The sequence below is a fragment of the Saccoglossus kowalevskii genome, chromosome 2, assembly GCF_978046115.1.
Source record: "Saccoglossus kowalevskii chromosome 2, keSacKowa6.1, whole genome shotgun sequence".
In the NCBI taxonomy this organism is placed as follows: Eukaryota; Metazoa; Hemichordata; class Enteropneusta; family Harrimaniidae; genus Saccoglossus; species Saccoglossus kowalevskii.
Window position 1 is genome coordinate 11,193,753 of NC_140642.1, and position 12,459 is coordinate 11,206,211.

Consider the following 12,459-nt stretch of genomic DNA (forward strand, 5'->3'; position numbering starts at 1 on the left):
TTACCAGGGGTACGTCCGCCAGATGTCCAGTCGGTCTCACTCACATACAAGTCTCACAACGTACAACAATCTAAGACACATAGGGATATTAATCGCTTTAGCGAATGTATTGTATTTTACACAACAACGAATGCACTTTCAAAGTATACACTGGTGGAAAATGACAACAATAATCCCTCAACTGCAATAGAGGGCGCACTAACAATCTGGTATACTGGTAGTCAACACAACGGAATAACAAAATTGAACTACATGAGATTACAAACTACGTAGGGGTTGCTCACACACTCGACGAAAGAAGCATAAATAAAATCAGCGAAATGTGTGTTGACCCGTCCTGTACGAGTAACAACCAATGACATTGTATCGAAATTTGAATAGGAGCAAAATCCTATACAATTTACATAAAACAGGGCAGAGTGTTCAAGTAGTCAGCACTTAACAGTTACAATAACGCTAAACCTTATTAATCACCCAGACCTACAACCACGGTAACACACTTCAGAAATATAAAACGTATAAAGTGATAATAATACAATAATTAAACAATATGCTGGGACACAGTCTAGGATTAGCTTGGATATTATACAAGAGAGCCAAAACAAAAATAATACAAACAACATATTACAATAGAATCGTGAGATATAACAGGGTGAGTCCGATTAGTGTTCTGGTTGTTGAAGACTCGCTGGCGCTTCACCTTGGGGTTCGTAAACGTCGTTATAGTAGTACAAAAGAAACACACACAACAGTCACTCTACTAGGACGGTGCCGCGTCGTTCTATTATAACTACAGAGCTAAGAGCGAAGTATTGCAATACATGGCACTTTGACCTTTCACCGAAGAGCAGTCTTAAACGCGGAAATAAACATGCCAGATAGCTTTTCCAAAGATCTTCTTTTGTTCGACGATTCCGATATTGATTTGGAGGAAATAATGGGTGACCCACATATTTACCTTGAAATATCTTATGGGTAGAGTTTGACTGTGACATTTCCTGTGTGTGTTCACATGTGTTTTAAAGGCAATAACGTGAATACAATGAAGGTGTGAATTTCGTAAGAAACATCATTGTTATTTTTAAAAAAACTGATGGTACAGTTGCTGTTTTGTCAAATTCCTAGTAAAATGTGTTTATATTCATTTTCAGCATCTCATAACCGAAGACTGAAGATACCACTGCACCTAAAGCATCAACATCTAAGGGGTCAGAGCCAGTAAAACTAACGAAGCAACAACCCAAAAAAGTAAGATTTCTTTAGTATATGAATGGACAAAAATAGATTACATCCCTTTTGGGTTATACAGAGAGGATTTAAGGGTTACATTTATGCCTTGGAGAAATTGGGACTTGAGAACACTTATAACAATCTGAGAAGGAGAGGTTAAATTATTATAGTCAGTAATACACTATTCAATATTTATTGTTGGAAAAACCAGGTAGCAAAACTTGGATGTAGTGGTAGAATTTACCCATTCACAGTTCTTTGCAGAAATGAATGTATTTTTGGTAGCATTGAATTTTTTGGGGGCGAGGAAGTTGGTCAAAATTAAACAATATTGTTAGGTAATATTTATCATTTGTTTTCTTTACAGAAATGATCAGAACATTACCAAAGTATTCTGCAGAAGACTATCTGGCTGATTTGGAACCATTAGCTTCTGAGGTATTTAAAAGTCATTACTGTAGATCCAAAGTTTTTCTTCAAAGGAAATATACATGGAGATGCAGTAGTGTCTTTAGCGAAAGTAGCAAGTCAGTCATTGTCCACCCAAACAGGTAATGAGTTACTCAGAGTACCTATACAAGATAGGGACTGGCCTGTGGCAAGCAATTGTAGCTGCTGACACGAAATATTTGCCGTCAAGTGGAAATGAGTTTGAATTACATTCTATAATTTATGTACTGATTCAAATCAACATACTTTAGCAATAATGTACATTTAAGCTTTAGTGCCTGATAATAGTGCAAGTGATGATGTTTTCAGATTAGAACAGATATATATTATGAAAATGATGTTTATGGCACTTAAAGCATGTCACAGTACAGAGAGCACACTGCTGGTAAATGACAACGCATTGAGTAAAGTAGAAGAAAATACTCTGAGGTATATGAATGGATACATTCCTTATCAGTTGAAGAAGAAAATTGTCAGAAAATCAAAAAGTTGTGACAGTTATTATTTAGAATGCATTAAGGCAATGAGAGATTGCAAGGATGCAAAGAAATGGGACTCAGTTGGGGAGTCAAGAAATTGGATTGAGAGTTTGTTTAAAGTTAATGACATCTCATTTCTTTTTTTAAAGAATGGAACTTATTTTTCACAAACAATCCTTGCTATGCAAGGGAAATGAGCAGATGGCTTGCACCATTAATGCCACCATTTTGAAAGATAAATATATGTTCAACCATCTGCAGAGATATTTCCGATGATGAGGCTTGTGAATAGGTTCTGATAATGATTGTGAAATTGTATGTGCAAGTGAGAATGTTTTCTTACGCAAAGGAACAGGTAGAAAAGCATAAGAAAATTACTAAATCCTACATCAAAGGATCCAAAGGCCTAAGGAAAACACTGGCAGAAAAATAGTGAGCTACTTTTCACATTTTATTTACACTGTACTAGTTAATCATTTTTTTTGAATTTACAGTTTTGTTGGGGGGTACAAGTCTTTATATAAAGTGGGTTGATAGAAAAATGATGGGCTACTTTTTACATTTTCCAAATTTACAGTGTTAATGATCTCTAATTATTAAATTGTGTTTGGGTATTTTATCCAACCTCCGACATACGTAGAAACACAATACAAATAGTACCATTTATTTCTTTGGCATGAAACTTTTATTATATACAAACATGAGCAAAACTTAAAAATCCATCACCTTGAAGAACTAACAATTCTTTAAAGCCATGTTCTAAACATGAGCAACGCATTGATTTTTTAAAAACAAACAAACTATTTTTAAGGTGAGAGATATCATACTGATATTTTTATAATCATTTCATTTAATCTGCACTTGTAATGTTTATCATTAGTAGTAAATCTTGGCTCATTTCCCTCATTAGAAAAGCAGGTCCAATGAAATATAAAAACAAATTAAAAACTACGCTAATAAATAATAGTGTACTTTGATCAGCAACAAAATTATGCTGATATAGTAACAATCATAGTTGTAATTCTCTTAAGGTAGAGATGCAGGATGGGAGACTATATTTCTAATTGGCTCTAATTTCTGTAGACATCGCTACCGGTGCATGCTAACTGACAAGGGGGGTTTCCGATTAAGGTAACCAAGATGGCATCAAAGAGTGCATGATTTTTCCGCGGTGATTAAAAACAGCATCTCATTGCCGATTTTTTGGTAATTTCCAGGGTATTTTTTTATTTTTAATTAACCGAGCATTTTATGTTTGTGTATTTTGACACTGAAAAGTTAGTTATCGATGACAGCAACAGCAGTGTTGTTTGTCAATTGCATCGCAATTCTATCAGCACGATAATCGTTACAGCGAAACGAAAAATGTTTACTTCAGTGTTAAAATGGCGTTGGAGTAAAAATGTGTGGAAACATTTTTTAGTTTCGCCCACAATGTGAAAAGGCTTGAAATCTATGCACCAAGAAAACAAAAGAAATTGTGGCCTTGTTTTGCGCGAAAATTAAATCGCCCTATCGACGCTACCTCATACATGAAAATAAATGAAAAATCAATTTATTTGAGGGTGAAAAAGTTTTCTTATCAGTTACAAGTGTATGTTTTATTTCATTCCGCTTGCATGCTGGAAGCGTCTACGTCTTGTCTGTTTTTGTAGTTTGCTAGTTGATCGTGCTTGAGGTAAGTAAACAGAGAGCCAGGACAGAAAGTCGCACACCTGCTGCTCCGTAACTGAGGCCAGCAATCATTTGCATATAACATCAACAGTGACTTGTCAATCAAAGAGCAATGTAAACAGACTTTCGGGACTTTTAATCACATACGCGTGCGTCGGTTCCCTATATTTTAAAATTGATTTTTGAGTATGTTCCAGGAATGACAATGCTCCGATATTTTAACACTATCTAGCCAAGACTGTCTGGGTAAGAAAAAGCAAAAAAAATGAAGTTAATTATTTACAATAGTTCAAACTCACACAACAATTGATAAGTTGCCGATGAGTTAGTTTAACTTTTAAAAAATATATATAGAAAAACAAAATTAGTAAATAGATACATTAATTAATAACTAGCTTTTTTTCAAGTTAAGCTAATTTTTTTTAAAAAAATTGTAACACGTTTCTTCATAACTGTGCTAGATTGTTTAGCCAGAACCACCGGCGTGGTGGCACGGACAGTACCCGATGCAAGGAGTTGGAAGACTACAAAGATGGACGATTTCACCCCTTCCCCCACAGAACGTCATTTACAACATCCTTCATGTTTGTAGTCGACCACCAGCAACCGCGATGATACTGCCCAGCTAATTAGTAATATAATTAGTGTGCATGTTTGTCGCAATTTAGTTGCATATCTGAGCCTCTAAGATTCACCCCCCCAATCCTGCAGTAATGCGTTTTGTTTAATTTAGTTAAATTATGGCCAAGACCAACAGTGACGTCTTTACTTTCTGCGTTTTGCAGATGGCATCTCATGCAGTTACAGTTACTGATATTCATGACTGAACAACCATAACAGAGCAGTAAAGTTTAAATTAAAAATACAGCTCACCTGACAATAGCGCTTCCTGACCGTCTTAGTAGAGTGACTGTGCACACGACGCCCACCGTCGAGACTAACATTCTTCACGACTCATCTAAATTCAGATTTGACAGGCAAATATTACTAATACGTATATGTACGTCGATTCGATTTGCTTCAGTAGCGTAGCTTCGTGCTCATGGAAATTCGCAAAGGCTTCCATTAATCGCACTCACTGACGTCGGGAAACACCAATCAGTTGTTAGGTGGAGATCGGTTTCTTATGGTCGCCATATAAAGAAGGACAAGACGCAAGTTCATTGATTTATGGGACAATTTCGATGAATCACACAAGTCATACCATTGGTTAACAGCTTGCACAACTCAGTGAATCACAACTTGCCTGGTTCTTTTGTTTTGCACAAATTTTGAAAAAGTTTGTACGCCTTAGGACCTATTATGGCAATTGACACAGATCTCTTCACATCTGCCTCTAGTAGTTTGTTAGCTACGAAATAATATTCCAATCTTTCACTGTATTCCGTCCATGACTCAAGTTAGGGGTCGAATTCGATAACATTTCCGATCAGCGCTATTTTGAATACGTAATTACGTATACCGTTTTAGCAATGGAAGTTCAATGGAATAATTCATGGATGCTGACTGACTATTTTAACTCACACAAAGTCCGATACCTCCTGCTGTAGTATTTCACACAGAAAATGCAGTAACCATCAATTTACGAAAATTCTGTCATTTCAGTTATCGTAGTAGTCGCCATTTATGTGGTAACCGAGTGATCGTCTAACCACTACCGTAATGACCCACACAGAAACACGACAATTAATTAACACGTTCATTTGTGGAACTGCAAAAATACAACTTGGCAAGCATGGCGCCCCTTACAACATCGTGCAAGGTCATGTGACTACTAACAAAAGAACATCTAGCATACTAAATATAGATACCAAGCACAATAATAACAGAATTAGGATTTATATCATTGTTAATTACCATCACAGTATAGTGAATATGGGATGTAAAATCACTCGCATGTAATAAAAACACGATATTGGGAAAATAATAGATTACTAAATAATATGAAACAATACGTACAATAATGCAATCAATAATAAAAAAATGACAATATACACCACTACAGCCTCAGAAATTCCCTACATCAATGTGGGTGTATGTGTGAAATACTAATGTTACTGGTAACAATTACCATTGTCTTTGTAGTTAGCCAGCAGTGTTAGCTATGCAGATCCAAATTGTGGATTTCTACGCATACAGCATAGTATTTGTTTCTTCACAACTTGCACGGAGAGACCAAGACCTGCTCGCACATCGGTCGCCAAGAACTGCCTTTACATGTGCTCCCGATCCCCCTCGAAGAGGAGTGCAGGAGTGGGGACAAGGTCGATCCTTCGTTCCAGTAAAAAGGTCAATGACCTTGTCTCTTTAAAGATTCAGCCAAGTTAGTTTCCTTTACGATTTGGCAAGGCTTCACAATGTCCTCCAGCCAAGTTAGGTATACAGATTTATAGTAATTCTCACCTTTGTGCAAATACGTTGTTTTCTATAAGCTCATGTTTATAAGCCACACTCTTTTACCAAGAGCATGCCGAGGTGGCATTTTGATGTCCTGACCACAAAGTATACGTATGTAGGTATTCCTACCTGGCTTTATGTTCACACTCTCTTGGACTGGACATTAATAGTTGAACGAACAGACTAATTGTGATAGATTTTCTGACGAACCATGTGGAAGATATAAAGTGATATGCTGTACGTAGTTGGTACTACAGAAACAACCCTTACTGTAAGTGTGAGCAGTCTTCAACACCAATTTGCCTTGAAGTGTGTAGTTTTAGAGCTTGTGGTAAATAACAAAAATGGTTTCTTTATAAGACGAGAATATTTCATTTATTAAGACTACATACATGGGTATATTCGTTCAGTTGTATAGAAGTAACAGCTGCCTGTTTTTATGGAATTTACGCTGTGTAACTAACATCTGTCTGCCTGGGTAATTAATCAGTATTACTACAGTGGTCATAATGTTTCGACATCCATGCCAGGCTAACTTCAGCCTGGAAATACAGTAAATGTAATAGCTAAGTTTGGATTGGAAAATACACTATTCGTAGCCAAAGCTAAGACGTGGGGTTCTTATTTAGTTATATATATGTGCACTGAAACGTCAATTTTGGTGTTCGGGACACGCACGCAGTCAGCTTTAAATTAATTAAATCGATATCAACTTGCTGTTCAAAATTGTTTTGCGAAAGGTAGGGTGAACGCGTTAGGATTGTGCTTTAACACCTCTATTTCGCTATTTTTTTTATATTCGAGCATTAATTGATACTCTTGACATTGTGTGCAGAATTGTTTATCGTAGCCCCCTTATTGCACTTGCCCTGAGCCGATATATGATCAGCAGTTTAAACAAGCACTAAAGTAAATAAATAAATATGACAGAGACATTAAAATCACGTTTATTCACGTATACAATCACTTATAATGAGCAGCATCATGTGTCATGTTCTCTGATAAAACAACCTATAAACAAAGAAAATACATCAGTGTTAGTACAGTATAATTGTGTAAGAGGAGGAATTGCAATTCAGCATATTACTATATAGCGGCATATCACATGAGACCTGGTAATGTTACATTTCAGACAGTTTAGATCTTACATAAAATAAGTATTAACTTGCCTTTGCTTATTGTGTATATTTAGTCGCAAAATAACAACAATTTGATTTCTACAGCTGGCATTGTCGTTACAAGTGCCAGCACCCAGATGTACGGCGGCAACACCTTTGAAAAGAAAAATCAAATTTGGATTATACAAAATACCAAAATAAATAAACAATTAATACGCAATGAGAATTTAAAACTGTTTTTAATAAAACTACTTCAAGGTATTCTCACCAGAAACATGAGGACATGCCATGGAGGTTCCACTTATGGTTTCATAACAGTAATCACAGTCATACCAGGCGCTTCTAACAGCAACACGAGGTGCAAATATGTCAAGTCGCCCCAGTTGGAGAAACCTGCTCGATAGTCGTTAACGTCGGTTGCACCAACAGTAATAGCCTAAATTGGATTAAAGTGCGTCATATGGCATTACTGGTTATAGTCACTTAATGTATTTTTTTCGTAATATATAACATTTTGTACCTATTATCCCAAACCAAGTAGTTTTAATTCTAGTGTATCGATTTGATTGCTATAAGTGTCCGATATGTATACGTACATCTTCAACTCTTGCAGGTGAAGTATTGTAAGCATCTTGGTCATCATTGCCAGCTGCGATTGAAGCCGTATAACCGTCATCGATAACTCATTGTACGGCATTGTCTAGTGATATACTAGCACCAGCACCAACAGACATGGATACAACAGACTTAGTTGGAGTTTTTCCTCCAGCAACTATTTCATCAAGGCCTATAAATAACATAACACAAGTTGAGTAATAAAGAAATCTTCACTTAAACTATTTTTCATCAAATTAAGATCTACTAATTCACATTTCACTTATTTGTCTGACGATATTTATGTCATTCGCAAGATGATGCATCCGAAACATAGTATCATATCTTGGGGGTCACTAGTTCATTCCACCTACCAGATGGTTTAACGATTTCTTAATTCAACGACAAGTTCTATAAAAAATCAGATTTTAGTCAATCCATGTAAACCCTAGCTTACCGTCAACCATGTTTTAAATAAGACCACTTCCCTGACAGTTCAATACTCGTATATTGTAAAAATAATGTTTCTAGCGCAATTGCAACTGTGTTACCTCCTACTGTTCCACCACAATGGGTGACATGGCCGTTACAGTCTAGACCCTATAAATGAAACAATATAAGCGAACATTCAAAACGTACAAAACACTCACCGTAATTTAAAATCATCAAGACATGCATAGCATTTGGTAAATGTGTTTGTGCTACTATGAAAATATGTGATACATACATAGTTGCTTGAATCGTAGTCCCAGAAGTATGATGCTCGGTTATCAAACTCATCATGTGTCGCAGACCAGTGTATGCGTTGGCACCAGAACCAGTACCTGGACAAAACGAAAAAGGTGCGTGTTCGTTATTTTCTGTAGCTGTTGGAACTTGACACGTAATGTAAAACAAATTGTTGATTTATTTTTATATCTTGTTTCTACAGTAGCTTGTTATTTGCAAGGGGTGGGTAGTGTTACAAAAGCTGGTACTGTAAAGTTATCACGCAACCGAGTGTCTGCCGTAATCACATCATATTATGTCATGTGTTTTATCTATGAAAATGAACTGATACCATATGATAGGATAACTTGTGATATTTCCTAAAATGTTTGATAACAACCGTACTGCTAGAGTGCTCACCATAAAGGTTCATTCTCCCATCAAGGTTGTTGCTGCGTTGATCTGTACGGTCCATTCCCCATTCCACTGTAGCTCTTGTGATACCATCATCTTCAATATACTCATTTTCATCCATATTACGAAGCTATAACGGTATACCATTTTACAGTTACCATTGAAATTATAAACACATGCGTTATGTCGTGATATCTTAAGATTATTAAGAAGTGTCGGTATTTTCACAAATCACTTTACGGTATTTTATAACAACTGGAATCCATCTTGCTTGCAAAATCTGAGATAGATACTCCGTCCTGTAATTTGAATAATATATCATATATAACTAATAATTGTTGTAATAAAATTTTTATGGAGACCACAAAAAATATATATGTTTTGAACTGCGTATAATTCTTATTACCTAATTCACCACCTATGAAGATATTGTCCGCAACTAAGCCATAGACACGACACGGCCGCCGCTACGAGCACGGCGAGGATCAAGATACGCATTTCAAAAATTATGGTCTGTGAATGAAATCGCAAAATAAACACGCTGTACATATACAAGTTGACTGGATCTGGACCTAATTAGCACGAGTTTGATACATATTCTTATTCAAAGTGAACTTACCTTGTCACGAATGAGTACAATATTGGCTAATTGAGACTTTTACCTCATTATATAGTCTAACAACACAGAGAGGTAACAATAGATACGTCTCGGAAAGTCATAGTTGTGTAAAATTTGATTCACTAAAATAGAACCCTAATTAAAAGACAGTAATAAATTAAATGTTGTTTTAATGAAGCCCCCTATAATTAGATTTGCGTACCAGGTGACGCTGGCAGGGAGTTAAGGGAGTCTGCCACAATAATTAAAACTATTAATATCAAAAATAGACCTAAATGCCTTAATACATAAGAAAAACACACATTGCATGTTTTTATCTATGTATACACTTGTTTGGTTCTCACGTAAATCATCTCATTATCAGTGATTAACAATATGAACTAGTTCATGGACATTTCTGCCCACCTGAAGTAAACAACCGAGTTAAATAAATTACTGTAAAAAGGGTTATTTATTCACTGGGTTTTAATTTTGCTTATTTCGCTGACTAAAAAATGCGCTAGTTAAAGCCCAGTGAATATGTGAAATTTAGCATAGAACACATTATCTAAATGATAAAACCGTGAATTTAAAACCCACTGAACTTGCCTGAAATGGTAAATCAGCGAAATTTAAACCCAGTGAAAATTAATCATTTTACAGTAATTATTTTAAATACAAACGATCACATATGTATTACAACATGGAACGTGGGATTCGAACACGCGATCACGACACGCGCTTCCTATCCTCGGGGTGGAGCTACGTCACAAGACACTCCACGTTGCTAAGACGCGCACCACTCTACATGCATTTCTATGGGCTCTTTTTGCGCTGCTGTGGAACGCTGGCCGAGTCGGCGAAAATTCGAGAAAACAACACAAACTCAACTTTGAAGTAATCCTGAACAGCCAAATTTAGATATGTTACACACGTAGGGGTAATCGTGTTATACTGTTCAGGGGAGTCTCAACCACCATCCCAAAGTACCGTTTTCTGCGAGTTTTTGGCCTTTGTTTTCACCGCCAGGGTTGCCAAGCGATGAAAATGCCCGGATGTCCGCCCCGAGGATACCAAGCTGTCCTTGACATCACAGATAACAAACACACCCCTGTGCTAGTATTCTTTAAGTACTTTAACCTTTCATCCATTCACCCTTTAATAATATCAGGAACTCGCTTACAGGTCTAGTGCAGCTCTAATGATTGCTGGGATGAGAGAAACTATGTATATAATGTTTCCTCGGCCATTTCTGCGTTGGATATTGACAGCTGAAAAAATAACCTTGTAAGAAAGATAAGATGCAATATGGGAGATAATTTGTACCATCACACATGCGTATTGGAGAATGCAGCTGTGAATTAGAGTAGCTACAAAAATAAACTTTATTTCGTGATATATGATGATCCAGTGTATGTATTTTATTCATATTAGATCTCCATAAAACCATATGTAGGTGATTAGTTTAAACGATGTCCCAAGAAAGAAACAATTGTAAGATTAGATTTAAATGAATGTAATATTAATATTAAACAATCTGCCGCAATTGCTTTATTAGTAGAGCATGTGTCCATTGCCGAAATCAGTCACATCGTAATGATTCTGCCTACAGTAAATGAAATTGAAGGGGCGATTCTAATAAAGCAAATACGTAAAACAACACGTAACCCCCAAAACGTCCAACGCTGAACCACGCTATTAGTTGGAATGCACACAGCCTCACCCCTCACTTATCTTAACGTAGAAAATAAGCTGATTATTTAACTAGTTCATATTGTTAATTACTAATAGTGAGGTGAGGTACGTGCGAACCAAACAAATGTATACATGTGTTGACAATGCAATCACAATTTTAAAATCAATTAGGTCTATTTTTGATATTAATAGTCTTAATTATTGTGTCGGACCAGCGTCACCTGAAACGCAAATTAAGCTATAGGGGCATATTTAAAACAAAATTTAATTTATTACAGTCTTTCAATTAGGGTTCTATTTTAGTTAATCAAATTTTACACAACTATGACTTTCCGAGACGTGTCCATTGTCTAGTACAGTTATATTTGACGTTCAGAACAGTTGGGATCAGCGTATCCGAATGACTATTTTATCCGCGATGAGCTAGATAGGATAGCGAAACATTTCATCAAGAGCCCCTAGCCTGTGATGGCAAAAACGTGTCCATTACGTTGCTTTCAAACGTTTTCCACCTTCTATTACTAAAGCATTCATACCCTGTACAGAGCCAACGCCAACTTGGTATACGTATACAAGGAGAGTAACCACCCACCTACCATCACAAAGAATACCACCGATCGCGACCGGGATTAACAAGTGATTATAATCGATATTGTCAGATAAGAAGATATTTGACATCGCGGCGCCACCCTACCAAAGAGCTCTACGCGAAAGCGGCTACAAACACCAATTAAAATTTGGGCCCCCCCCCCCCGGATTGAAAAACGGCCGTGCAGTAATGTCCTTGGGTTTAACCCAACATACAGCTGCAATGTCCGTAACAGCATCGGCAAGCGATTCCTGAATTTATATCGACAAGTGCTTCCAGAGTGGTAATAATCTCAGGACAATTTCTAACAGAAATATCATCAAAGTCAGCTATAGCTGTATGAGCAATATAAAAGATACTATCAACAGTAAAAACAAACAGTCAGTCACATGATTTTGCCGCCATCTTTGATTGTATTGACCAAAAGTTAATGCCTCAACTGATTAACTTAATATTACATATATAGCGTATATGGCCGAAGCTTCCCACGGACACAAATAAAAGAACGTTTAA

At 36.5% G+C, this 12,459-nt stretch overlaps 1 long non-coding RNA gene across 1 annotated transcript; it reads left to right on the plus strand.

Annotated features, from left to right (window-relative positions):
- The first annotated feature begins 845 nt into the window (after nucleotides 1-845).
- LOC146748110 (uncharacterized) lies at nucleotides 846-1,248 on the plus strand. Its single transcript, XR_014931186.1, has 2 exons — nucleotides 846-1,048; nucleotides 1,152-1,248. It is a non-coding gene; the product is annotated as an uncharacterized LOC146748110 (long non-coding RNA).
- The last annotated feature ends 11,211 nt before the right edge of the window (nucleotides 1,249-12,459 follow it).